The 27,302-nt window shown below is 41.6% G+C and overlaps 1 protein-coding gene across 1 annotated transcript in view; it reads right to left on the bottom strand.

Annotated features, from left to right (window-relative positions):
• The window catches only part of LOC124776710 (serine/threonine-protein phosphatase 2B catalytic subunit 2-like), a gene marked incomplete in the record, with an annotated part of 781,818 nt that overhangs the window by 329,827 nt on the left and 424,689 nt on the right, over nucleotides 1-27,302 (bottom strand).

Raw genomic sequence — 27,302 nt, 5'->3', positions numbered from 1 at the left:
GTGGCAGATCCGAGACGTTTGCGCGACTTTGTGATGGTCACAGACGCCTCTCCCAACGACTCACAGAGATTTTGTTCATTGGCTGGTCTCCGTAAACATTCTGCAAGCGCCCATGAACATCTGCGATGCTCTTTTGTTTTCCACCAAAATAAACTCTTCCTCGAGCGCATCTCCGCTACAGAAACCAGTTTGAAGGCTACGTACAGTCCACCACCCAAACATGATGTTCCATACCAAATTCCGCATTTTTTCCAACAGATATTGCCGGAAAAAAAAAATTGTTGCATTACTTACAGAACGCCCCTTCTACTTGGTCTCATAACAAAAGTAGAGCAGGATTTTGAAAGTGGAGCAATCACTTGTGTGTCTTCTTGTCACCACCTAGGATGTGTATAGCATGGTTCACGAAAAATTATTGAAAGGCACAACTTTCTATTTTTGACCGGAACAATGGAAATAAATTAGAATTATTTCCTATCATCCGATATCGACGAACTTCTTTAAGATGTGTCCTTTGGTTCTACGGAAAACGTCGGAACTCGTAATCATCCTGTTTATCTACAACTGAGAATCTCTCTCCAACATTAGGCTCTATAGCATGCACTATCTCGGACGACGTGCTCTATGCTTTGCAGTAGAGAATGAGAACCACAAAAAATAGTATACCGGAACATTTTGGTGCGGCCTACAACTGTAAACGGTGTCAACGATAAGTGGCAAAACACTGAGATGACAACATCTCAGTAAGACAACAAGCACTTTTTAGGCGCACTATAATTTTATGAAAAAAAAGACAATACGTGAGGCTTCTTTATTGCTTGGTAGTAAAATTGTCTGGGAGAAGGCACAATGACGATTTTTAAAAAAAAAAATCCACATTGTTTACTGTAAAATCCGCGACCGACTAACAGGCACAAATATTTGAGCGGTCATATTAATAGTTATGCAAATCTCCTCGAAATGGGAAATGACTACAAGAGACGCTCATACATTTCTATTTTCGTAACACAAAACTGGTCCTTAAGAGTAACTGAATTACCCTTAAGCCGATCTCGGTACAAAAACATTTCCTTTCAACTAGCTGAAACCTGTTACAGAACTCAATTAGTCTTTCCCCTCTTTCATTCATTGTCCCAAGCCCATATTCTCCTACTCCACGTATGCCAACCTTTTCTCTTTTTCCGACGCGTCCCTTGGCACAGTATTCGCAACTACGTATAAAGAGCCAACGCTTTAACCAACGATTTAGGAGGAGGAAAATGAAGATAAAAAAAAGAGTAGCACTCAGCAATCGAATGGTGTGCCGCACCGTTAGTGCAAAATTATCAACGAGCTCCAATTAGCGTTTCCATTAAACTGGAGCACCATTTGGAGCGGCACTCATTAAGAAGCAATCTGGGCAGCAGCGCGCCCTGTTTGCAGACAGACCGCAGCCAGGTGGCCACAGTCGGAGATGAAACATTTTGCAGCCGGCTCGCCCATGCACCAACTATGTCAGTGTGGGTTTTACTTGCCTCTGGATTTACTTTTAAGTCTGCATGTGTCACACCCTCCGCTCTTAAACGTTAATACAGAGTAAACGATTAAATAAATCGGGAAATTAAACTATATTGTAAATGAATAAAGTGCTACCCATTTAACGTCTAGGTGCGTTATAAACATGGCAGCAATACACAGTTAAAGCAATCTATTTTTTTTATGTAAAAAGAGTGATGCACGGAAAATTAAAGCCTTTTCATAAGCTGGAAATGTCACGAACACAGTCCCATATCTCCGCTTGATGAATGTAAGATGCCAAAAAACAGATGAAGTCAAAGTTTAGATATGACTAAGGATAAACGTCTGAACACAATACTCACAAAGAACAGAAAAAACAAATGACACAGAAATTAAATACTTTACCTGAACAATTCACATTTTTAGAAGTGCTGTAGGTAGAATGAGTAAGATGATGTACGAATTGCTGTATCATACACAGTGTTGTGCATGCATATTGCTTAACATTAGAATGAGATTTTCACTCTGCAGTGGTGTGTGCGCTGATATGAAACTTCCTGGCAGATTAAAACTGTGTGCCGGACCGAGACTCGAACTCGGGACCTTTGCCTTTCGTGGGCAAGTGCTTTACCATCTGAGCCACCCAAGCACGACTCACGCCCCGTTCTCATAGCTTTACTTCCGCCAGTACCTAGTCTCCTACTCTCCAAACTTCACTGCAGCTCTCCTGCAAACCTCTGAATAAACTTCAAAGCCATGACGTGTTTGACGAATACCAATAAAATACGCTTTTATCGTCAGCTACAAAATACTTCGTCACTTGAATCTTTATTTGTAGTTCGGGTCTGGCAGTTTATAGAAGATGAACGGCGTAACTGAAACGCATGTTAAAGTGGAAGTGCTTGAGACTATCAGTTTTCGTTAGTTCAAGTGCACCAACTGGAACGAAATTAATGAAAAATTATAAATTATTGGAGATAATCCTTGTATCAAACAGGTTTTCCTACGTTTTCTGCCTTTTCTGAAGAAAACAATGAGAAGTGTAGGACTACGAAAAAGACTTTTTGCAATGTAGCACTTTATACTGTGTCCACTGAGATTGTTTAATCGTTGAGATTCCAACGGAAAACAAAATAAATTCTATTTTTACCTCTGTACCTTCTTTAAACATCTTAACAAAAGTGCCGCTGTTTGCGGTTACCTTACAGTTTATAACGTTATTACCTTAAGTAGCACCAAAGCTCTGTGGGTGGCAATAAAAGAAATAAATAAGAACTAGCGATATTATCTAAAGCCCAAAAGGTACCCAAGATAAGACTCGCGTTTGCAGTCATGAAAAGGTAGGCCGCTTGTGCAATAAGCAAGCTTAGAGAACAGTTCTGAAGCATTTAAATTCTAAAAACACAGACTAAAAAAATACTGAGATAATGACAAGTATGCATGATACGTGACAAACTTTCCAACCGTTAGTGACACTGACACTCTCAAAACAAACACAGCGGCTGTTCTAATTATTGGACAAAAACTGCGTGAAAACATACTCGCATGCTATCTGGTTCACACTACGATTTCTATTAATACTCTATTGAGTAGTTTTAGCTTCCTACACGGTACGATAAGTGATAGGCCAGGCACGCTTTCTCAACTAAGAGTAACGAGAATACGTCATTAAATGAAAGAACTTTTTTGTAACTTATTAAGCAGAATGACCGGTTCACAATTTGTGTCACTTGCCTGCTGACCATCGCCCAAGACTTTTGACACGGTTGCATCTTTATCTGCAACCAGGCTTTCCTTCGTCCATACAACAGTGAGCTCTAAAACATTATGGAAATTTTCAATAATTCTTGATTATAGCCGCGAAACATTGTACGGACCATTCCAAAACTAAATTCGTTTATAATTTTGTTGCATTTTTTGTGACACTGAAAGCGTATATCCGTTCGCTAGTCATCATTGGTACTACAATAACGCTACTTATCTAATGGGGCAAAATAAAACAACACACTGTAAACTCGTCACAGCCAATTACACAACCTCACACGTGGGTAGGATTCAAAAGTGTCATCAGTATACTGTATTAGGGAAGAATGATGACTGAAATATAACAAAGTTAGAGTGCGTACAGCTTAAATAGGGATAGAAACAAGGCTGTAACAGTATATATCCATTTCAAGATAGATGTGTTAGTTGGGGAAATCAACCTATCATACAAGACGCGAACAAAGAATTCTCGTCCAAGTACAGTGAACACATTAAGATGTTATGTCAATAGTTCAAATATTATCATTAAAACCAATTCGTATTGCTCTTAGCTCTCTAGTCCGCTTTATTTACAGCCATTACCCAGGTCTATACATTTATCTTCCCTTCTTCAATCTTAAACGGCGTGTTTCCTGTTTTCCCTCGCATTCTCCTACTCGTTACACTCTAGTCGGGCACCTTTTAGTAAAAGCATGATCTGGTTTCCTTAATTTATGTTCTAACGATCTTCATTTTGCCAGTTTTTTTCCGAAATGTGCGGTTTTTGCCTATTTCCCATACGTCTCTATTTGAAATCAGTTTTCACCAATTGATAGTTATTTTCCTAAGACAACGGCTTCTAAACGCACACAATTGTGGGTTATCTGTACACGTATCTTCCATGTTTCGCGCTTATAAAGAAAGCATTTCAGATTACAATTCAGAGTATTTTTCCAGTGGTTCTACCTTTAATGAATGGGGAAAACGCTCTTTTAGCTACCTACGTCCAAGTTTAAACGCTTTCCAAAAAGTTTATTGCTTCTAATTCGTTTCCAGGAACGTTCAGGCCATCCAGAAAATCGATGTGGACTCTCAGCTACCAAACCTCATGGGCATACATTCGTATCACCAAAACTTAGTATTTCTCCACGTCTCTGAGAATAAGGGAGTAAACTAGCAAGGGGGCAGTGCCTACTCGTTATCAGCGATTCGTCCAAATTTATGGTATATACAGGGCTTAGACAGATATGAATACGACACAACCGAGAGCTCCGGATGGCCAAACACTGAGAAAAAATATAATTTTTGGAGCATATCGGGCGAAACTTAAGACAATATTAGCGCAATTTCCACAAGTGACTGGCCTAAGGTAAGGAGTACAGAATGGCAATCCGAGTGTCGTGGGGTCGAGTTGCTATGAGGTAAGTATTTTTGTATTTTTATATTTTGCGTTACACTGCAAATAAATCTAAATAATACTCAATATATTGTACTTACTAATATTTCCATAAAATAGATGAAAAGTTAAGGCAAAGGAAGATTTAGATTTGCAAATAAATTTCCAGCAACGGACTGTAACGCGTACACGAGAACTTCTTATGTAAAATTAGATCATTTTATTAATTTACAGTTTACGTTTTATATGTGCTAGGGTGCTATTCATCGTCAATACGGGGGACACAGTAATTTTCTCGCCGTCTTGCACATGTTATAAAAGTCGCATTTTTACAACATTCTTGTTTTAAAGTTTTTATAGGAAAACCAACGGTTTACAATCAGTGGTCCCCTTTCATGGGACAGTTCGGCAGCAAACCACGCGTAGCGCATTATGTCGCCAAATATTGGACGAGCATAACTCGTGATTTATAATGGAATATATTTTGATACAGTCTTCTCTGGATGTTATTTCTTATTCTGTCTCAATGAAATATGAGTTGTTTTGAAGCTTTTTGATCGAATTCTTTACGTAACTAGAAAAACAGCTATCGGAGTGAATTTAGGAAGGAATCGCTTTAATACTACACGACGGCAATCTCTATCTTGAAAAATTCCTTCGTATAACTGTAGATTTGTTTGTCCTCCCCACGACTCAATTAATAGAAAAAATTGTCCTCTTGCACGTAGAGCTTCATAGCATCAGTCAAAAAAATTTTATATACGACCGTTGTAAGTTTCTCAAATGATGTTGATGTAATGACAATGTTCCTATATTTTGCCGCGTACTCATCCACAGTGTTTTGAATCCTCGGTCCATAAGACCCATTGTTCTCTTGTAGGAATACGTAGACTATAGGCAATATTTCTTCTCTTGTAGGAATACGTAGACTATAGGCAATATTTCTCCACAGGTGTAATATCAAACTGCGCTGTTTACGAGTGGGTTACTTTGGTCATATACCGCCGTTTCACGAGAACTACTTTTGCCTCACGACGATTCAGATTGTCGAATGATAGTAGCAACCTGAAACGACAAAATACTAATGGTTCAAAATGGCTGTGAGCACTATGGGACTTAACATCTGAGGTCATCAGTCCCCGTGACTTAGAACTACTTAAACCTAACTAACCTAAGGACATCACACACATCCATGCTCGAGGCAGGACTCGAACCTGCGACCGTAACGGTCGCGCGGTTCCAGACTGAAGCGCCTAGAACCGCTCGGCCACAGCAGCCGGCCAAAATACGAATGTAAACACTCTAATATACGCGACGTTAAAAGGAGTCTTTCGACTGAGATCGGCGAATGAGAATTCTCAAGTTTCCTTTCTGATAGAACGCTTTAATTAAAATCCCTTGATGGAAAGATATTTGAGTCCTCGTGGACCCCGTAAGTACTGTTCTTTCTTGGAAATTTATTACCAATCTCAACTTTCTTTTGCCTTTCCTTTTCAACTCTTTCGCGAAAATAATGATAAATATACTATATTGAACATTGTTTTGGTTTATTTCCAGTGTAAGTAACGTGAAGACCGAAAATGAAAAATAATGTTTCCTCAAAGGGACTCGACTCCACTTCCCTCGCAATACAGATCTGTACTCTTTTTTTTTTCCCCTGCGCCAACAGCTGCATGAACAGTAGGCTGACATAAATGGTTCATTCCTCCCCCTACCCGTGCCAAAAACGCCGTTCTTTCTGAACGCTTGGCCATCTCGAGATCCCAATTCTGCCACATTCATTTCCAGCCAAGCCCTGTATGCACACCATAAATTTGTACGAAACCTGTAATAATGAGTAAGCGCAGTCGCCTTGTAAGCGTAAATTCGCAAGGTAACTGTAGTTGGCTGATTTCGTTACACTGGAAAACGGTATTGGTTGAATCTTACGTGAGTTTTCAGTTTTATAGTATAGGTCATTAAATGATTTCCCTCCCTTAGCCAACAACACAAACATTCCTTCCTTATTACTCATTAACAGTGGAAGCAGTTTATACACGCAACAGTTCTCAAAAGCAGGAAATGGAAGTGATAATCAGAAACATTTGATAAGAAGAAGTCGCATGGTGGCAGGTCGGTCTCATGTGCCAAACCCAATAAATAACTTAAAAATCGTAATGCCATGCAGGTCAGTAGCAAACTAAAGAAACATCTTTACCAAAATGCCGACACTCTTAATACGACAAACAATGTAATCCCACGATTAACCGCCACCGCAGCCCGTAAATACCGTGCTGTTTATCCGGACGCCGGTTCGGTGCAGCTCCGCACAGCTCTGTTAGCAGTACAGAGTTGGTTCACAGTTCAAGAATTCTGCGATCGCGCTGTCAGCGAGAGGAAGAAAAGACGAGGGGGAATGTTGAGTGCTACCTCGCGGCGACGATCTCAATAACATAACTGCACGGAAAGGAAACGTCAACGTCGTAAATTATCTACTAGGCAAGAAGTGCGGCCAGTGAACGGGTGGTACGGACTGGAAGAAAGAGCCGACCAACCAGTACAATAAAGCGGCGGTGGCGAGCCGGCGAGCATGTAATGAGCCGCGGCCGGAACACCGGCGTGCAGTCCTCTCCGTTGCTGGCGAGAGAACCGCTCGTCTCAGCTTCCCATCGTCTGACGTCCTCACATCTAAGCGCACGAGAAAACTTAAACTGACCGCAAGACATCTGTTTGGAAAACGTCAGCACGAACCTAAGTGCACAACATCAACCTCGTCACAGGACCACACAAACTTCTTCACTTTCAATACTTCAGAAAGTTTAGTGCACTTTTCTACAAGTCAGAGTCTCATGACTTTGATTCATAGCTAATATTCATGCCAGTCTCTTTATAGTTGCCACAATGTCGCATCCAGAGTATGGAGCTTAAGAGTCAAACGGACTGGAAGCTGGCTGATTTACTTTCTGATTCGTATCTATGAGCACCTAGAGACAACATTTCGGATGCTTCCAGATGTGTGTTAAAATGCATTATCTTGCTCAAGGATTAGGAAATTATCATGATGAACTGTTATATGTAACCACATAACAGAACAGAGCATTCAATATGGATTGATTACCAGAATGCCCTGAAAAATATTCCGCAGATAGTAATGCGGCGTGCGTTTCCTTTCCCCCTCGCACATTTCCAGCTGAGCTGGCAGGATTCTGTGGAGCTGGTATTCCTGGCCCACCAATACAGGCTACCTACAGTATCGTACGGAATTCGGCTTGCTAGCGAGGACTCGCTGCAATATGCAACGACACATATGGGAGGCGCCCCTGAAGACACGGTTCCCCCCTCTCAGCATAGTGGCGCCGTCACCTGTGGTCAATATAGTGTCGAGCTAGCAGCAGTCTCTCTCCCCCCCCCCCCCCTCTCCCCCTGCCCCGTTCAAGACCTTGGCTACAGCAAGCATAATCATAGTATAAGGCTAACGTGTTAGTTGAAGAACTCGTTCATTTAAATGTGGAATATTGTAGTGCAAGAGAACAGTTAGTTAATCTGTGCATGAAGTGGTGCTTTAATGTCAATAACAGTTGTAACTTATCCAGTAGTCCTGTGGCAAAGTTGTCTGTCAAAGTTGAGTAAATGTTTTATTCATTTATGTAATAAAGTGAAATAATATTTCAAGTGATCTAGTTTGATGATCCTTCTCCCAGAGCAATCGAGGAACATTCAATTATGGCCTTACGAAAGTATTTTCGCCTTGTCACAACACCATCCACTGTCAATTCGTAACCTGACATCAAACCTTTTGGTCTACGGACAAGGTATGCTTCAATGGCTATGAGCTGAGAGAGTAATGTGGCTGGACTGGGGCTACAAGCGACCGTAACAAGCAACGCACATCCTTTCTGTGAAAAATGAGCGCGCTACACATAACACGAGCTCGGGTAAATGATTTAAAAATATATTCAATCAAACACGCAGGACGTCAGGAGACCAAAAAGCAGCCCGGCAAGACGCTTTAACAGCTAACTTGTGCAGATGATGTTTGGTTTTTGTAAGCATTTGAAGCGGATGACCTGATATTAATTAATTCCAAGAGTCGGCAGTGGGGTTTCGTAATTCCTGTTACAGGCTGCTAAGGGTTGTAGAAGAGAGTTAGTAGACGAATTTTTTATAAGAAAGCTATCTCCGGAAATATACCGTTTGGACGTAAACAAGTTCAGCGGTATACTTGCAACTCTCCCGTTTACCACAGGCACACGGCGAAGAAACCGGGCTCTGACCTGTGTGCTTTACAGGAGCTGCTCCATGTGAGAACTGTGTAGTTGCACAAGGTGTAGCAGTACATGCGACACATGCTTCCATAGATACGGCCCACAAACCCTGGTGCCGCTGAATAATTTCTGATGCCGCCACAGATGGTGCATGTACATTCGAGCTCGAGCAATATCATCCTCCAACTGAATGGGTCTCTCATACGCAAGATTCTTCATTAAAATAAGGGGAGAGGTCGAGAGGCGTTAAATCTGGCGATCGTGGTGGCCACGGAGTTATTCCACCTCTATCAATCCACATGTCATCGTATGTTGCAACACGCGCGGGAGCGGCATTATGGTTGAACCACATTTGCTGACCGAGTGACAGCGTCAAATCTGTTAATAACTCCACTTCTATGTCCAAACGGCACATTTTCGAACACGAGTTCCCAATCAGAACATTAGCTACTGCAGCGTAAGTGCCAATGAGACATCTGATCGAATCGTTGCTTGGATCCACGACTTTTCGCATATTATTATACAGAAACTTGCACTTAAAGGTAAATCTAAGATGTTCTTTCATAAAGAAATTGTATCTTGTCACTAATCATCCCTTCTCGAAAATGCTCTAAGGATAGCCTCGAGACCTTTGATATGCTTCATCCGCTGTACATATGACATCGGGCAAACGACAGCTTAAGAAAGACGACAAATATAAGGTATACTCCGCCATCACAAAGAGGTTAGCAAACCAATAACATATGCGCTCAAGATAAGTACTCTATTATTTTCCTCAGTGTAGTAGATGAGCCTAGGAATCGTCTTTTCCTCAGAAGAGCACGTTGACGAATTTCATGTTTGACAAATTTGGACGTAGAGTCCCTGCGGATAAATTCAGTGTGTTCGCTAATATATTATTCAGAAATATCTTTCTTTGTTTTACGCGCGATAGCTCTTTGGGTATCTCCATGAAATAAGACAACAATTTTCTTTGGGATTTTGCTGTGTATTCGGGCCACTACAGGTCCAAATTCCGAAAAATGGAGCCAAACGAAATCAGAGTCAGTAAACACAACATGTGTATCCAATACAACATGCCGGCTATAATCGGATTATGAAATAAACCCCTAAAACGTCACAATAAATGTCCATAAGCTTCTTTCGGATATTGTTAGCATCAGGTGCCGTTAAACGCTTAATTGCTTAAATTAATGTTAAGCTTCCATTCGCCGTCTGTCCGTTCAATCTGAGAACTAATTTCTGCTATGTGGTCCACAAAGTCCTCATGGCCAGCACACTTTGTTGGTCTCCTGTAGTCCGATGCTGAAACATCTGTGTTACTTCAGAAACCAAGTAGAATTACTCCAAGAAATGAACTTCGAGCAGAAAGAAACAGGTTTTTTGAGCATCAGAAAATTTTTCTCTCTGGTGTTGTTATGCTTTATGGTCTACATCTAAGATGACACCTCACTTTAGACCTGTAACTATTTCTACTACCTTTCTTGGGGTTGCAGACGTTAGCTTATCTTAGGGCAGAAGGCAAAGGGCAATATCTCCTTGGGAAAGTTAGCTCTTTTCTGTGCGAGTTCCTGTGTGGGGTGTTCTAGACCGAAAATGGAGTGAATAGCTCGCCATTCGCCAAATTAATAGGTGTGAGTCAAGACGGGAATGGAATATGATGCCTAAACAGCACACCCAAGCTGACCGTTATGCCGAATCGATGGAGTTTTTCAGGCTAATGATGTATGCCGAAATCAACACCACCCGAATAAATATAATGCCCAGATATTTGTGGCGTAGTTACTACCCAGAAAAAATTACTTCTAACAACAAATCGCAACGGAAGAAGCTGCAGCACGTAATCGACAACACAAACTTCACAGAGCAACCACGACGCACATTACGATCATTCTCTCCAAATCATGTTTTACTGTTGATCGTAGCACTCACCAGCAGCCCTCATCAGTCAGCACTCTTGAGTGCGGCCTACTTGGCAAGTGAGCGTTACTAGTGCATGCCTGAGGATAGTACTGTGCTCCGAAACCGATAGCCAGAAAGCAAAATAAAAAATTGCGACTACAGTCTTAAAGCACATATTATTTCTCAACTGGAAAAAAACATAAAATAACAGCCCAGATTTTTAGTATTAAGTGACTGCGATGAAGCAGCCCATATCACCAACAAGGAATTTTTGCATGCTACAGCCAATGATGGCTGCAAAATATCTACTGGAACAGGATGTACCCACTCAAGCATAGTAATCTAACTGTTGAGGTACAGGGCCGTCTAGCAGCGGTAGGATAAGTGGCTCCAAGTGAGAATCAAAGTGCAACGGATGGTGAAGCCAGTTACCCTCTGGAAGCGTAGCTCCTCTGTTCATTTACGCGAGTCCAGTGCTGATAAAATACTTCCGAAAACGACATTCTTTGTTGCATGGATTTCTCTTTCGTCACGCACATTAATAGGTATTGCTGTATGTCGAGATGCAGATTTAGGAGTAAATCACATTGTCAGTAAGTAACTTACGGAACTGTGCCCTACCACTGAATTGCTTGCCAGACTAGAAGTGCGTCGTGGATCGTGACTACAATAGCCACTGTTGAAATTCTAAATCAGAGCTCTTAGTAATGAAGTTATCTAGGAACGGTACAGGGCACGCTCGCACACACAAATTCTCTGCTATCTTTTTCTTACTTTTAGAACTGTACAGAAACACTTAAGCACACATTGCTGAACCAGCACTCTTGAGAGGAAGGATATCTGGATGAATGAGTTAACCACATTCTGGAGTTAGTTTCCAAGAACAAATTTGCTTATGATAGGAAAATACAACGTATTGATTGCGAGGTTTACTGTGAGCTGCTGCTCATGGACCTGAGTCTGACTGACAAACCTATAGCAATAAAAAAACACTGTGCTATGTAATGTCAGTTGACAACTGTTATTGAATAAAGGCCTCCTCTAGACTTTTCCGTCCACTGTTGTCTTCAGATAAAAGCTTCCACGTTCTTCTGTGACGCTTCCTAGTGTCAAGAAACAGTCATTTGTCAGGCCGTCACTTCGAACTTTTAGCTCTTGAAAACCAGCTAAGACATTCTCTGGTCGCATCCACCTAAATTTCATCATCATCTTCCACTCTACTGTGATCACTGATCCACCTACCAGGTCCCCAACCTCTCCTACTAATTAACGATTTTCATTTCTCCGTTCCTCATAGAATAACTAACAATATTTGAATGGACTTCCCAGTGTAGTATGCGCTTTCCTGCGAGCAAACCAACCTAACACCAACAGTTTTCTGGTGCGTATTTGTAGCACATAAATACGAGACGTGTTTTTTAAGTAAGTACCGTTTTGAAATTAAAAAAGACGTGCTTAGTTATCTAAATAATTTTATTTTTACATGAAATCCTGTACCTTATCTACTTTTCTACATAATTTCCGTCAATATTGAGGCACTTGTCATAACGTTGTACCAGTTTTTGAATACCCTCATTATCGAACTCTGCCGCCTGACTTGCTAACCACTGCATCACCACTGTTTTGACTTTGTCATCGTCTTGAAGACGCTGACCACCCAGGTGTTTCTACAAGTGCAGGAACAGATGGTAGTCACTGGGCGCAAGATCGGGGCTGTACGGAGGATGATCTAGAGTTTCCCAACGGAAAGATGTGATGAGATCTTTGGTCTGATTCGTCACAATGCGGACGGGTATTGTCTTGCAGCGAAACGATGCCCTTGCTCAACTTCCATGGACTGTTGCTTTGATTCTGGTGTGACGTAGGCTACCCATGTTTCATCGCCCGTAACAATTTGGCTTAAGAAATCATCACCGTCGTTGTGGTACCGCTCAAGGAAAGTCAATACACTGTCTAAACGTTTGGTTTTGTGCACATCCGTCAACATTTTCGGTACCCAACGTGCGCAAAATTTTCGGTAATTCAAGTGCTCGGTCACAATGCCATAAAAAGCACTACGAGAAACATTAGGAAAGTCATCCTGCAAGAAGGAAATCATAAAGCGTCTGTTTTGTCTCACCTTATTGTCCACTTCCTGCACCAAACATGAATTAACGAACGAAGGGTTGGGTTGTTTCGGGGAGAATACCAGACATCGAGGTCATCGGTCTCATTGGATTAGGGAAGAAGTCGGCCGTGCCCTTTCAAAGAAACCATCACAGCATTTGCCTAGAGCGATTTAGGGAAATCACGGAAAACCTAAATAAGGATGACCGGACGCGGGATTTGAACGGTCGTCCTCCCGAATGCGAGTCGAGTGTGACGAACGAAGGACGCCCACTCCGTTGTTCATCATGCACATTTGTGCGGCCATCTTTAAATGCTCTCACCCACTTTCTCACCATTCCATCACTCCTAATGTTTTCTCCGTAAACTGCACAGATCTCACGATGAATATCGATCGCTTTTAGACCTTTAGCACTAAGAAATCTTATAACAGCCCGTACTTCACGATTATTAGAGGCATCTTAAACACCCAGTACACAACGTAAAAAAGGAATAGTCAGACTACAATGGCATCAGTGCGTTGACTAAGGTACAAGCTTTCATGTAAAAATAAAATTGAGGTATCTTAGCACATCTTTTTTTTTTTAAATTTCAAAACAGTACTTACTTAAAAAACACGCCTCGTCAAAGTACATAATGAGGCTCTTGCAGCCTCCAACAATGTGTGTAGACTTCACAGCCTCTCACTTCTGTGGAGAATTCGGTGAAGAAGAAATGTTCAAATGTGTGTGAAATCGTATGGGACTTAACTGCTAAGGTCATCAGTCCCTAAGCTTACGCACTACTTAACCTAAATTATCCTAAGGACCAACATACACACCCATGCCCGAGGGTGGACTCGAACCTCCGCCGGGACCAGCTGCACAGTCCATGACTGCAGCGCCAGACCGCTCGGCTAATCCCGCGCGGCTCGGTGAAGTGGGACAATGAGGGAACAGCACGTCTATTGGGTACTATGTCAAAAAGTAAGATTTTTCACATGCACAACTCAGTCTTGGCAGTTCAAGATTCGTAGTTGAATTACACGCTTCCGGAATTATTATACTGAAAACCTGAAATGAATATAAATGATCGGAGCATTAAAATTTTAACTACAATCTTTTTCGGCACCGAGTTCAATCCCACAGTCGTCTCTGTCTTCTTCAGACCGTTTTCCACAGGAGGTTTGGCAAGACGGCAATGTTTCCAGCAGTAGTGGCCGTGTTGGCTCTGAATGTCCCTGAGGGGAAGCGTGTTAGCAAGTTGTTAGTGAGGTTGCGCTCCCATCAGGCGTAGCGGCGATCGTGCTGCGGTCGCTAATGCGATACCGGCAGCCCGCTACTTAGCGCGACACCCACTCCACGCGTCACACGGCGCCCGGACGTAAACACAGCACGCAAGCTGTTCAAGCTAGGTGCGTAGATAAGTATTCCACCCGTCCCTTAAGATCATGTTGGCAAGCACCGTCGTCCACCTCCGAAAGCCGCCCAGACCATTGAGCGTCCGTACTTACTTACTTTACGAACCAGGCAAAACGAAGTGCTATTCTCCTAAATATCAACAGGCACATCAACCAGTTAATTATCCCTTAAAAATGACTTTACTCAGTGATTGCTTGTTTCTAGTCTTATATACAACTTCCCGATCGCTTGTCGTGCAGTCTGAATTTATGTCGCAATATGGAGGTTAGAAGGGACTCACTTTCATAAAACTTATTCTTCCAAATATTTTGGTCTCATTGCGTGTTTTCGGCATTGTAATACAGCCTTCTACTTCAGGTGGGAGTACCGATCGCGCCAACGATATAATTTTCCGGTTAATTGTAGAAAGTGAAAATTCATCCCTGGCAAAAGCTTTCGATAAGATTGGTCTGTAAGTGTGAAACAGAAAACGTCCGCAGACAGGCGGAGCATAACAAAAATAAAACCTAGGACCTTCCGTGAAGGGTGTAAAAATTCAAGTGGCAGAACAGGGAGGTTATCATTAAACTTTCGCTACTTGGGCCAGTGTAGACGGAAAGTTCCCCTGCATAGTGAACGCGTCACTGTGTGGTGTGGCTTCACGGCACAGTTCATGATTAGTCCATTTTACTTTGAAGAACTCGGGCCCCAAGTACCCAGGACATGTAGCGTGAACGGCACACGTTACTGTAATCTGCTTCGCAACATCCCGTGATTTCTGCTCTATGGGAGAAAGGCGCTCTGGGTACATCTGTTTTGATATACGATGGAGCTCCACTTTACATTGCTCGTGAGGTCACTCGGTTACTCCGTAACACAACTGTATAGAACTACCGAACTATTGGCCGATCCCTCCAAACTGCATGGTCAACAAGATCATCAGATTTGAATCTCTGTGATTTCTGGCTGTGGCGTTACCTGAAGGGTAGGGCTTATTAACAGGACACTAACACACGCTGGAAATCTAAGATGAGTATAGCGAGGGAGATAGCCGACATCCCACATGAGATGTTTCAAGCAGCAGTAGAGCCATCTCTAGTGCGGTTCCAGGCTGTCGTGGGTGCAGATAATAATCACACTGAGCAACGTTTGTAACCTAGAACGTAAACATGGTACGCATTTAACAAACGTTACCCTCTTATGTTGAAATTAAAATATGTCCTTTCCACGGTTTATTCGCTATTTCTCATCCGCGTGTACTTACAAACTCTTCCACGAAGTTCCACTGTCTTATGATCACTCATTTTTCATGGAGGCCTTTTAAATAGCAAAAGGTCAGTTATAGCCATCCTGTACCAACACATTTCAACTTCCGAAGGCAGACGTTTCGGGTTTTATAGATCTCGCTAGCTTCTAAGGACACAGAATTCATTTAACAGCAGAAGATATTGGCATCTAAAGTTTCGAACAGTGTACTTTTCGAACACTGGACGTATAAATAGTTACTACATTGTGGATTACATCGAAACAACAGCACACTTTAGAACGTTACTATGGCATAGATATGGACACTAAGTATGTTGGCCTGCTAGTATCCAATAATTCTTCCTCCTTTACGCATCCATTTCCTTTTCGTTCCTCTGTTCCTTGCGATATAGAACGTAATTCTGACAACTTGCATTTTTCTAAGAATCAGCCGAGAGAGATATCTTAGATAACAATAAAGCAGTATGGTAGAACTTACTTATGAAATAGGGAAGAAAAGAATGTAGAATTAAGTTACACACGAAGATAACCGCAAAATAATAAGTAATAATAACGGAATAAAAGGAAGTCTGGTTAGAACCAGTCACCTCCCCGCACACAGCGCCTTCTCAGCCACAGGTAACACGGGACTTTCCAGAAAGCACGACCTGTTGCAGATCGGCACGCCACAGCCGTTTCTCATTTCCCTCCCAGTTCAAGCTCTCTCGCCCTCACGTCTTACCACTACCTACTTGGTTATATGCAAAATACTGAAAAATTTTAAAAAATGGGTTGCATTCTGCGACTTTCGAACGTATCTCCAGTTCATCGTTTTTTGTTTTCCGTCGTTCCTTAGTTACTTCCATATTCTTCGGATGCAGCTCGTCCAATGCAACTAACAAGTAGCAACGAATTAATGATTTAACCCACTAAAACGATAAGAAAGAGATGTAGTACATACCCGCACTAAAACAGGAAAGAATATTAAGCTATATACAGACACCACAACGTAAACAAAAGACGAACGAAAAACAAAGCCACAGTTGACAACACCACGTATAGCAAGCAAACCAAATCTAAACACTGTGGTCAGTGGAAGTGAGGTGCTGCGTCGAAATGTGTTCATAAAGGGCCGTAAATCGGACTTAGTGGGTACGCAAACCGAGTAAATACAACTCCAGGAGGGCACATATGCACTAATAAGATCATTAATTTTCAGTAGAAACAAGTAGTAATTTTACGTTCAATCTAACAAAAAAATAATAATGACATTCTGTCATGTATAAGAGGTAGACAGATGGAAAAAAGTTAGCTGTTTATTATTTCGAAAATAATTGCCGTAACTGGTAATACCTTGATCGCATTGTGAGAAAAGACGGTCAAGTGTCTTCATGAGGTTACCCACGGAACCAGACCGGATACGAGCACTTAAATGTCAATAGTTTCTTACCCTGCATTTTCTGCAGAAAGATGGAACTAAATGAAATGCTTTCAGCTACGGCAAGGCACATATACAACCGAATCTATGGCTTTTGTTGCTCACACATGGAAAGCGCTAGCAACATGTGTCACAGTGTGTCAAACGGAATATAAAACGTTCAGTAGCAATAAGCATTCTAGCTTTTTGTTCAAACTGGACACACCACATTAAACAATGGAAGAACCTGTAAGAGGGTGTAAGGTTTGGGTAGTACCACGCAACGTGTTTCCCCACGTTTCCAACGATGCTGCTTTCTTGTCTGCCTTGTATGGTAAGCACTATTATTGCAAGGCGCTTTCAGCTGTTTGTGAAAGTTACACATCGATGATTTAGTGCGAGTTAGATTGGTATATTATGTGTCACCGTCATGCCGGAATGTATAAACGGTTTGCTTACCGAGTTTTTCAGAGTACCATTTTATTATTTCTTAGTACCTGGTTCAAATGTGGTAGCAATGACCATAGTCGATGCGTTCAAGAATATCAGGGTGCGACGTATCGAACCATTTGCGACACCCTTTCGTGTTACACTGCAGGGAATGCACTTGGCACATTTTTGGTACACCTTTACCTTTCTCCTTCCAAAAAAATGCTTACGTAAAAAACAGGTCCATCGGACCGTATTTCCCCGAATTAACCTTGAGTTCTTTTGCATATTGCAACCACTGGGACCTATTCTCTTTGCTGGTCTATATCATGTTGCGGTCAATCCGTCTGTCGTAGCCGTGTGTGTCGCACTCTATGAATAATCATGTAATTGACATTTGTGCTTTTTACGTTTTGCGGTTTCTTCAGCTCTGGAATATTCGAACGATCTTTATTACATGTGGAAATACTTTTCCAGCCTATTCTCGTTTAAAAAAAATGGTTCAAATGGCTCTGAGCACTATGGGACTTAACATCTATGGTCATCAGTCCCCTAGAACTTAGAACTACTTAAACCTAACTAACCTAAGGACATCACACAACACCCAGCCATCACGAGGCAGAGAAAATCCCTGACCCCGCCGGGAATCTAACCCGGGCACCCGGGCGTGGGAAGCGAGAACGCTACCGCACGACCACGAGATGCGGGCTATTCTCGTTTAATTCTTCTGGATTTATTGCATGCTAATTTTCTCACGACGTATCAAAAATGTAGGATGCGGTTTGGTAACCGTACGTGCTTCGCGATTAGAAGGAAACGTCCAACTTGCTAGGCTGATGCTGACTTACTTGACAACACTAAGTGACTGACATTGCACCTTCGATACTTAACTACTTCCTCATGCAGCTTCCTGAAACTTTCATGCGTACACTTCTTTTCAAGTACCAACTACGTTCCCGAAACGGTCACAGTTAATACACCTGAGGAGCAAGAAACGCTAGCGGTGTCAACTTAAAATAAGCTTACACCAGATCGAGAGCCAAACGAGTAAATAAAATATACAATTTTGCCGAGAACCTCGTACAACTCGGCAGTAAAAGAGCAGCTGTGGAAAATTTCCAATCGGTAATAGTGAAATACGCAAACACGAAGCATTATTACAAGATGAGACGCTAAGTATGAAAAAATCTACCGTGGTTCTCTTCTCAGGTCGAATGACAACGGAATATTACATGGTGACTCGATCCTCCTTTATCTTCCTTCGAAACATCATGAGGTCAGTACAAATATATGCAGTCCGTTCAAATTACTCCCGAGACTGATTTTAGTCCTGGTGTATAAGCGACGTCAGCGCGGCAAGTAAAAAACAGTATGCATGCTAAGTCAGTTGTCAGAAGGCGGTTTGAAGCAGTGGACGTTCGGCCTAATGTGTCGACTTTCTTTTGTCACAAATCACAATGGAGCAGCATTTCAAAAAAAGTGTTCAAAACATTCTACAGAATGTTTTTAAGGGGAGAAAAGTGTGTGCAAAGTTTGTCCCGCACACCTTGACTCTCGAACATACGAGGGTTATTCCAAAAGTAAGGTCCGATCGGTCACGAAATGGAAACGACTATGAAAATCCGATAAAGCTTTGCACAGATGTGTTGGGTAGTGTCTTTAGTATAACCCCAGTTAGCATCACGTCGCTCTTCTCATTTCTGAGCTCGCAGTGAGTGCGTAAAGATGTCTAGAAAATAGTGTCTGCCGCCAAGTACGAGGGCCTGGTGAGAAATTTCGCCTGAAGCTATGCAGCCAACATTACATAACTGTCGTGCTGTTTCGTCTTCACGACAATTCTCAGCCGCATTCTGCAGGGGCAATGAAGATGCTCCTGCATCGTTTTCAAATGGAAATGTGAGATTACCCACAATACAGTCCGCAATTGTCTCCCCCTGAGTTTCATCTCTGGTCACATGAACCGCTGTCTTTGAAGACAACATTTTGACACAGACAACGAGGTGTAGGCCAGCGTGGAGAATTGGCGGAAAGCACTGGCGGCTGCCTTCTATGATGAGGCTATTGAAAAGTTGGTACAACGCTATGACAAAAGTCTAAGCCAGAACGGCGACTACGTAGAGAAGTAGCTGAAAGGTGTAGCTAATTGTTACAAGTAAAACATTTCTGATGTTCACTGTGGTTTCAATTTGGCAATCAATCGGACCTTACTTTTGGAATAACCCTCGTATGAACAAAGCCGCGTGGACACCCGCCGCAACTTAATTGAACTCCAAAACACTGACAACTCTTTTTCGGGAAAAAAAACTTCAGAGGTGAAGAGTCTTTTTCTGTCATCAAGAATAATCTACCACAAAAACAACGAAGTTCGGAGGTTCACATGAAGGATCAACGCTTCAAAGACTAACCGACTTTCAAGCGATGTGACGCGCTAGTTGAACAAAATCCCAGAGGACTTCCTGTACGTTGTGCTGATGTATAAGGAGACTATATGGAACACTTTAAGAACTGAAAACACCATTTTTTCTCTACTTTTTATTAATCTAGACAACTTTTTTTACTAATGGGATATAAATTACAATATAAAGAATGTGTACGGGCCTATATGCTGAAGAACGTCTGTAATCGGCACACAAAATCCGGATGCAGGTTTACCTTCTGATTTGCCTTCACTTGCAATGCCTCGCTCATAATGACGTATTTGACGTTAATGATGCATTAGTTCCGTTAGCATTTGTGGCGTAACAGACCGTGGAACGAGCAGGATAGAACCACATGAAACAACGAAAGCCTGCCTGTAAACCAGAGAGTATCTGAGGAAAAAAACAACTCTATGAAGACACACATGTGCTAGTTAGCAACAGTGTAGGTGACGAGAAACGAGAGAAGCGCACTTCCTGTAACGCACTCCGGCGTAGAGGGCAGCCACGGAGTGCTGATACCCGTCTTAACAACCCCCGCAGAGCCGGCCAACTTTGAAGCAGTGCCAACACGCCGCCGACGCAGGGACCCGCTACAAAATTTATGGGATTCGCTGCAGTTGAGTAATAACCAAAGTTTGGGCCCAGCCCTTACTTCACTGAGAGCAGCGCTGGTATCCAGGGTGGCCACAGGAAGGGTAGGTGGGTGGGTGGGTGCAATTTAGAGTGTAGTAGCGAATACCGAGTACTCCGCATCATTTCTATAATGTCCGTAAGTCTTGGTAACAGCTACTTCTCTACATTCCTGAACACGTGAATAACATGAGTACCCAAACGAATTCCAAAGCACTGATTCGCAACAAACATTTACCTAAAAATCAGTACAGATTGGCGGAAATACGGACCTTATCTAGTTCGAACTGTGATACTATTTGGGCTTTCCGGGCCAAATGAGAGCTATCGTCTTATGTATTGTTATTGGGTCAACAGTCTAGACTATATTAGTTCAAGTATTTACCATCGTATTCACAAGACTCCTAACACAACAAATGAAACTGCATTGGAAAAATGCAGGGTGCCCCCAATTAATGTTCTCTCTCTCTCTCTCTCTCTCTCTCTCTCTCTCTCTCTGTGCGTGTGTGTGTGTGTGTGTGTGTGTGTGTGTGTGTGTGAATTGGGTTGATGCCTTCCCCAATTTATTTGCTGTTCCTACTGATATAAACGACCAACGAGTCACCGATTTTACTTAGCTTTCGCAAGACTGTATGACATCTTAGACGTAACAAGTGCTGCAGTAGATTCATTTTTACGATACTGTTGAATATCGTACGACTGCACCAGCCTTCGAGCAGTGGTATCAGCGCAACCAGTTAAAGCGTGGAAGACTAGAAATCTACCATGGTCTTGCTTTCGAGTCTCCTCTCTAGTTTTCTAATATCCAACCAGCTACTACTACTACTCAGAAATCTATCTTACAAGGAGACGGCACGACCGTGGGATCGGGGATTTGTACCAAATTTTTGTGTGGTGAAGGAGGACCCGTAACACCTCACGTGGTTAAAATATTAGGACGGACTACCCGGACAATCCCGGGAAAAATCGATCCAAAGTTTCTTAGGTGCCGTATGAGTATAAAATGTTGGTGCACTGCCGAGGCGCCGTCTGGCCTAGATGTTTAGGGCTCGCACTCTTACGCCAGAGGTCTCGGGTTCGATTCCTCCTCCGGCACTTTTTTTCCTTCTGTTTCATTTTCTTTTGTTATTCCACCAATTATTCAGAAAGTTTCCGAAAACAACATTATCTTTAACAAATTAGTTACATTATTGAATAAAAATTATTTTCTTTTTGTCCAACAACACAATTCATGGCGATGGGTTTTCCATTTTTCATTGTAAAGTATATAAGGAGAAACATTGGGTTTTTAATCAGAATAACAAAGTCGATTGGGAAATATTCAATTTTTATATACATATAATAATTATAAACAAGAACCGCAGTGGTAAATATCGTAAAAACAAACAAAGCAATAGTTTTTGCGACATCTTGCGCAACATACGAAAGCGGATTATTTACAATCACAGGGCGTTTGCAATAAATTGTACGAAAACATGCCCCATTAACATTTACGAAAATGTTTTGAGTTTCTGATAATTTTGAGGCAAACCAAGAATATTGAATCATGTCTCGGAATATTGGTAACGATAATTGATGGTGAATTATAGAATGAATTTTTATACAATCTTCCCGGGAATTGATTTAACGATTCTCCTGTAACAATGCGGTGCAATTTTGCAAGCAACAGAAGAAAAAAAATGTGCTGGAGGAGGAATCGAACCCGATGGTGGTGGTGGTGTGTTGGGGCTTATGGGCGCTCAACATCGAGGCCATCAGCGCCCTGACACACATTAAAAGGAACGAATGTGGACAGACCTAAGAAAACTAAAGCACACACTCAAAGAAAGCAGGAAAAGAAGGAAAATGCTACATAAGAAAGTAAAACCTAAGGAAAGGGGAAACATAGCAACAAGAATGTCACAGGAAATTGTTATTGGCTAGCCACTTACATAAAATATGGGCGAGCTTGTCACACAGTGAGCAAATTAAGATCCTCTCCCTAAAATCTTTGTAAGAACATTTGACATGGCACAGAACTTTAAAACTTTAGCCACATTCGTCCGAGTGTTGCCTAAAAGAGATGGCAGGTCCGCTGGCAAGTCAGCCGCGACCCGCTGGTCAGAAAATAAAGCGCAATCCAATAAAACGTGGCGCACAGTGACCTGGTCGCCGCAAGCACCACACATTGGAGGGTCCTCTCGCCGGAGCAGGAAGCCGTGCGTCATAGGGCTGTGGCCTATTCGAAGCCGAGTGAGGAGAACCTCGTCCCGTCGATGGGGCAGACCTCTGGCATAAGAATCCGAACTCTAACCGTGTAGGCCAAACGGCGGCTCGGCAATGGACTAACATTTTATACTCATACGGCACCTAAGAAACTTTGGATCGATTTTTCTAGGGATTTTCCGAGTAGTGCGTCCTAATATTTTAACTACGTGAGGTTTTAGGGGTCCTCTTTCACCACACAAAATTAAGGACAAATCCCCGCCCCACGGTCGTGCCGTCTCCTTGTTAGTGAAATTATTATGCTTGCAATAATCCATCGTCACTGGTAAGCCGACGGTATTTGGAGTGGTATCTATCACAAAAACATTAAAAACTGTAGCAAAGACTTATGGTAAGCACATTTTTATGAACGTCATGTTTTGATAATTTCATTTTTCGTAATGACACCGGAAAACACGCCATATTAAAATTAAAAAAAAAATCCATTCAAGATCTCGCTTTTGACACAAACCATGCGTGTTTCAAAATAGAAACGAGTACTGCAACAATATCTGTAATGTAGTTTTCACGCACGATACAATCTCTGGCCTTGCAATGATGTAAACGCTACCCGTAAGCGCACTTCGGGAAATTTGAGACTGGTTGCACTAACGCCAAAGCTCGATGGCTCGTGTAGTCGTATGGTACTCAACAAGCTAGTGAAACTTTGTATGCAGATTTATCGAAAACGTTTAAGCAGTTAATCGCAGTCGAGTAGCATTTGCTACGTCTAAACACGTATACCTGCGAAAGAGAAGCAAACTGTGCGACCCGTTGGATGTACGCTTCCCATGTAAGCTAACTACTTCCCGATACCGGAGCAATAATCATTAATGTGTCCATTCCTTAAAGATTTTCACTTGTTTCCTATTCTATTATTCCTAACAGCACTTCACTCCGAACTTTATCAGTCTACTTCATTTTTAATATTCTTCTGTAGCACCAAACATCAAATAGTTTCAGAATCTTCTAATCATATCTCCCGTGGCCGACGTTTTCCTTCCACACATTCCGACTTACGCCATTCTATTTCTAACATATTTCTTACTTTGACCAGCTTAAAATAGTGTTAATTTTCTGATCGTTGAATTCTTACACTTCCATTACCGTATCTTCTGCGAAGGCTACGTTTAACACACTGATAGTCTGTTTTCCATAGCTTCTCATCGCACTCCTATTACGTCAGTTTATCTTCACTATTTCTCCTAAGTAAGTTGTCAATACCACTGAGAAGGTCTTTTAAACACCACTTTACTTTCGGCCGGAGGGGTTACGTTATCTGCTAAACTTTACACTTCTATCTGTTCCCCTTATACTTTTGACTTTATCACTGTAATGGTTTCTTCTAAATACAAGTCAAACAACAATGGCACTAACTTGCAACCCTGCCCTACATTGTTTCTCAAATGTATGTGCGTAATTGATCCTCTTTATCTCGGAATTTCGAACATCATATTCCTAACAGTTGAATTTCTCTAGGCTGACAACTGCTATGGAGGTATCCTCCAATTCCTTAATCCTTCCTTTCTCTGCTAAGTCGGAATTGCTTCTCTGACACTTGAATACTTTTCAATGAACTTTATCTTAAGCCATTCTTCATTCTTCTAGTGTTTTCGTGTATTTTTAATAAATAATTTAAAGCCATGAGCTGTCATACTTACAATTTAATCGCTTTCACATCTATCGTGTCTAGTCATGATTTCTCAGTAATGCTTTTTAGTATTTCAGAACTACACGTAGCTTCTGGTTAACTAAACCTGTATGTCAGACAGGGACTCAGAACTGGTGCTGTACCTGGACATATTTCTGGAACAGTCATTAGAGCGTACATGTTTCTGCAAAGTGAATTACGTATTTTAAGAAACTTTGCCGATATACAAGAATTACACCGTTTTTTCCAAGTTTTATTCGATGCCTGTACTTGTGAAGCTATTCGAAAACACATTGGAAGGCCGGAGTCGTATGCCATTTTCAAGGAAATGTATAATACTTTCCAAGTGGTGGCACATAGCAAGAGATAAATACACGAGCAGATCAAAACTTCCGTCCCCTCGGAGGCGGGAAACAGGCTGTAGGCACCGGAGTAGGATGACCATCTTACCAGTAACATCAAGTTCGTTACAGATTGAGTAACAGCTCAGCTCATTTCGAGCGGAACTTTCATGGACTCATTTTCAGTGGCCATCTTGTTAACGGTAAAACGTAGATACTCAGTTGTAGAGGGTAACTTTCCTGTGGTTTCGGTAAAGTATACGTCAGGAATGACTTCTCTATTTGAGCTACTTTTCTTCTCAAGAACAACCCATTGCCTAATCTACTGCACTTTAAGATCTACAGCTAGGCACGTGAGGAGATTCCCTATCTAGCTACCACATCTTAAATATGATGTTAAAACACCATTTTTCGGGAACTGTAACTAGCGTCAGCGGTGAGACTACCAAGCCCGTCGGAACGTACTACGGGATCACAAGTCTCGATATGAAACATCATGTCCAATATCACTTCAAAAAATGTTTTCGTCATTATCTACTTCAGCAGCAAGAAGCACTCTGGCTTTTCACTTGCTAATGGTAAAAATTTCCAAATTGTTTCACAAGAAGAGCACGCTGCGTTCTCCGTGTCCTCTTAACATAAATCGTCGCTCTGGTTTATCGCTAAAACAATCATCACTGTAGCTCCTATAGAACTCCAAATAACTCAGCTCAGAACTGAAGCAATAAAATTATGACGCTTATAGCGCTTATTTAAAAAGATGTTCAACGAACCATTAGTTATACACGTTACTGAAGTAATATAACAATGAATACCTGAGTATTTGTACATTCGCAAACTTGCGCCGAAGAGCTGTAAGATAACTTTTAAGTTAAACTGTGAATTAATTTAGCATGCTAACGTTATTTTGATGTGATACTGGCTAATGGTACTCACTGTAATCACAAAACTAAAAACTAGCCACAACTACAGAGAGTAACTATGTATGCAGAAGAAATATTTTAACAACAGTTTTGAAAAATTGAGGGGTGGAAAAATAAAATTTGTGTAGTTCGGATTCTAAAGCGAAGACTCCCCATACTAGAAAGCAACGTAACAAAAACTTATTATCCATAAACAACAAACGCATAACATGATGTAGTCAGTATCACAATGTCATCTGCAGTTCCGCAAACACAGAAATGACATCTCGCTTCCACGGTGAGTCATCTCCGGCATTTCTACAATTCGGAATTCTGCCGCGCCAACGATATACGGAAAAGTAGTTCTTAAAGCGACGACTAATGGCGTTATTGAAATCTTAATTTCTTTCCAACTCGAGAACGCTCTTCTCGCTCAACTCGTTATCCTCTTTCGGGGTTTTAATCAATTTTGATCAATAAGCAGTCCGCTTGGCTTAATTACATCATCTCCTCTTCGCTTAAGCTTTCTTCGCTCGAGATCAGTCGGCATTAATTCTCGTTCCTCGACGCCTTCAACAGCAAAAATCCATTATGTTCGCGAAGCGCTTTGGACTGCAGCAGTTGGAAGATTATCAGAAACTACAAGTAGCAGTGAAATTCTTGAATCGCGTCTTCACCGTAAAGAAGTTAGCACTGTGGACTCATGTGAAAAATATATATGTTCTCATGTCTCGTTCTGCATTTTTAAAATTCTGTAAAAATTTTCATCTTCATAATGTAAACGCAAAAACGATATTACACTATAATTCCAGGCATAAAACTTTCCATGTTACACAACGAACTCTACCACTGAGTCATATACGTAATATAGAAAGTTGCTAAGCGATTTATGATTCCCTTCCTCCGTTCATCAGTTTAATAGAACGTTATCGCCTGACCCCAAACTCTTCATTATCTTCCAGCTCGGATCTTACTACCTGCTAGGTGATGGATTACCAAACTGTAATTCAGTGTTATTAGGCCTCTAAATCACCGTCTCAGCTAGGAGAAAGTGCGTTGTTACAGCAAAGTGAGGGGAGTAAGGTGGTGTTGAGCGGCAGATAAAAGTGCTCGGCTTTCACGTAATTGCTGATTCCTAGAATCAAGCGGCATCTATTGCAGATTATCACGAAAAAAAAGAAAAAACGCAAAGTATGCTACAGGCAGGTGAATCAAGAATGAGATGTTTACTTGGTACAGGTCATCTTCAGTTATGAAGGTAACGGTATTTTCCTCCAGCCGTGAGTACATTTCTGAAAGCGCTAACAATTTTTAATTCTTCATAGGAACAAACTAAATAGATCGCAATTCATAAACAAATGTTCTGTACAGTCACCATTATGAGAGTGCTCACTTACTAACAAAAATCACGAAAATGTAGCAACAAGCAATTTCTTTATTTCACTGTTTGTACTGAAGGTTGAACAGTAACTCTCCCCACTTTTTAATGCTATTGAAGTTACGGAAATACCAGATTTAATAGTAGTCGCAGACTGAGCAGAACAACTGACACATGGTGTGATTGTAAGAAGACGAAACACTGGTTATCACATAAAGAAATTACAACGCCTTGAAGAAGACCTCAAGAGAGGAGAAAAACTGATCGGAAAAAACCAACAGTATGAGCATGTGATAATTATTATTATTATTATTATTATTATTGGGCTTTGCTGGGCCGTGTATTGTACAACAAATGGCATTTCCAAGTTTCCCATTA

Source organism: Schistocerca piceifrons, chromosome 2 (assembly GCF_021461385.2).
Source record: "Schistocerca piceifrons isolate TAMUIC-IGC-003096 chromosome 2, iqSchPice1.1, whole genome shotgun sequence".
Taxonomy (NCBI): Eukaryota; Metazoa; Arthropoda; class Insecta; order Orthoptera; family Acrididae; genus Schistocerca; species Schistocerca piceifrons.
Note: the sequence above shows the minus strand (reverse complement) of the source record. Positions and strands in the feature narration are given on the sequence as shown.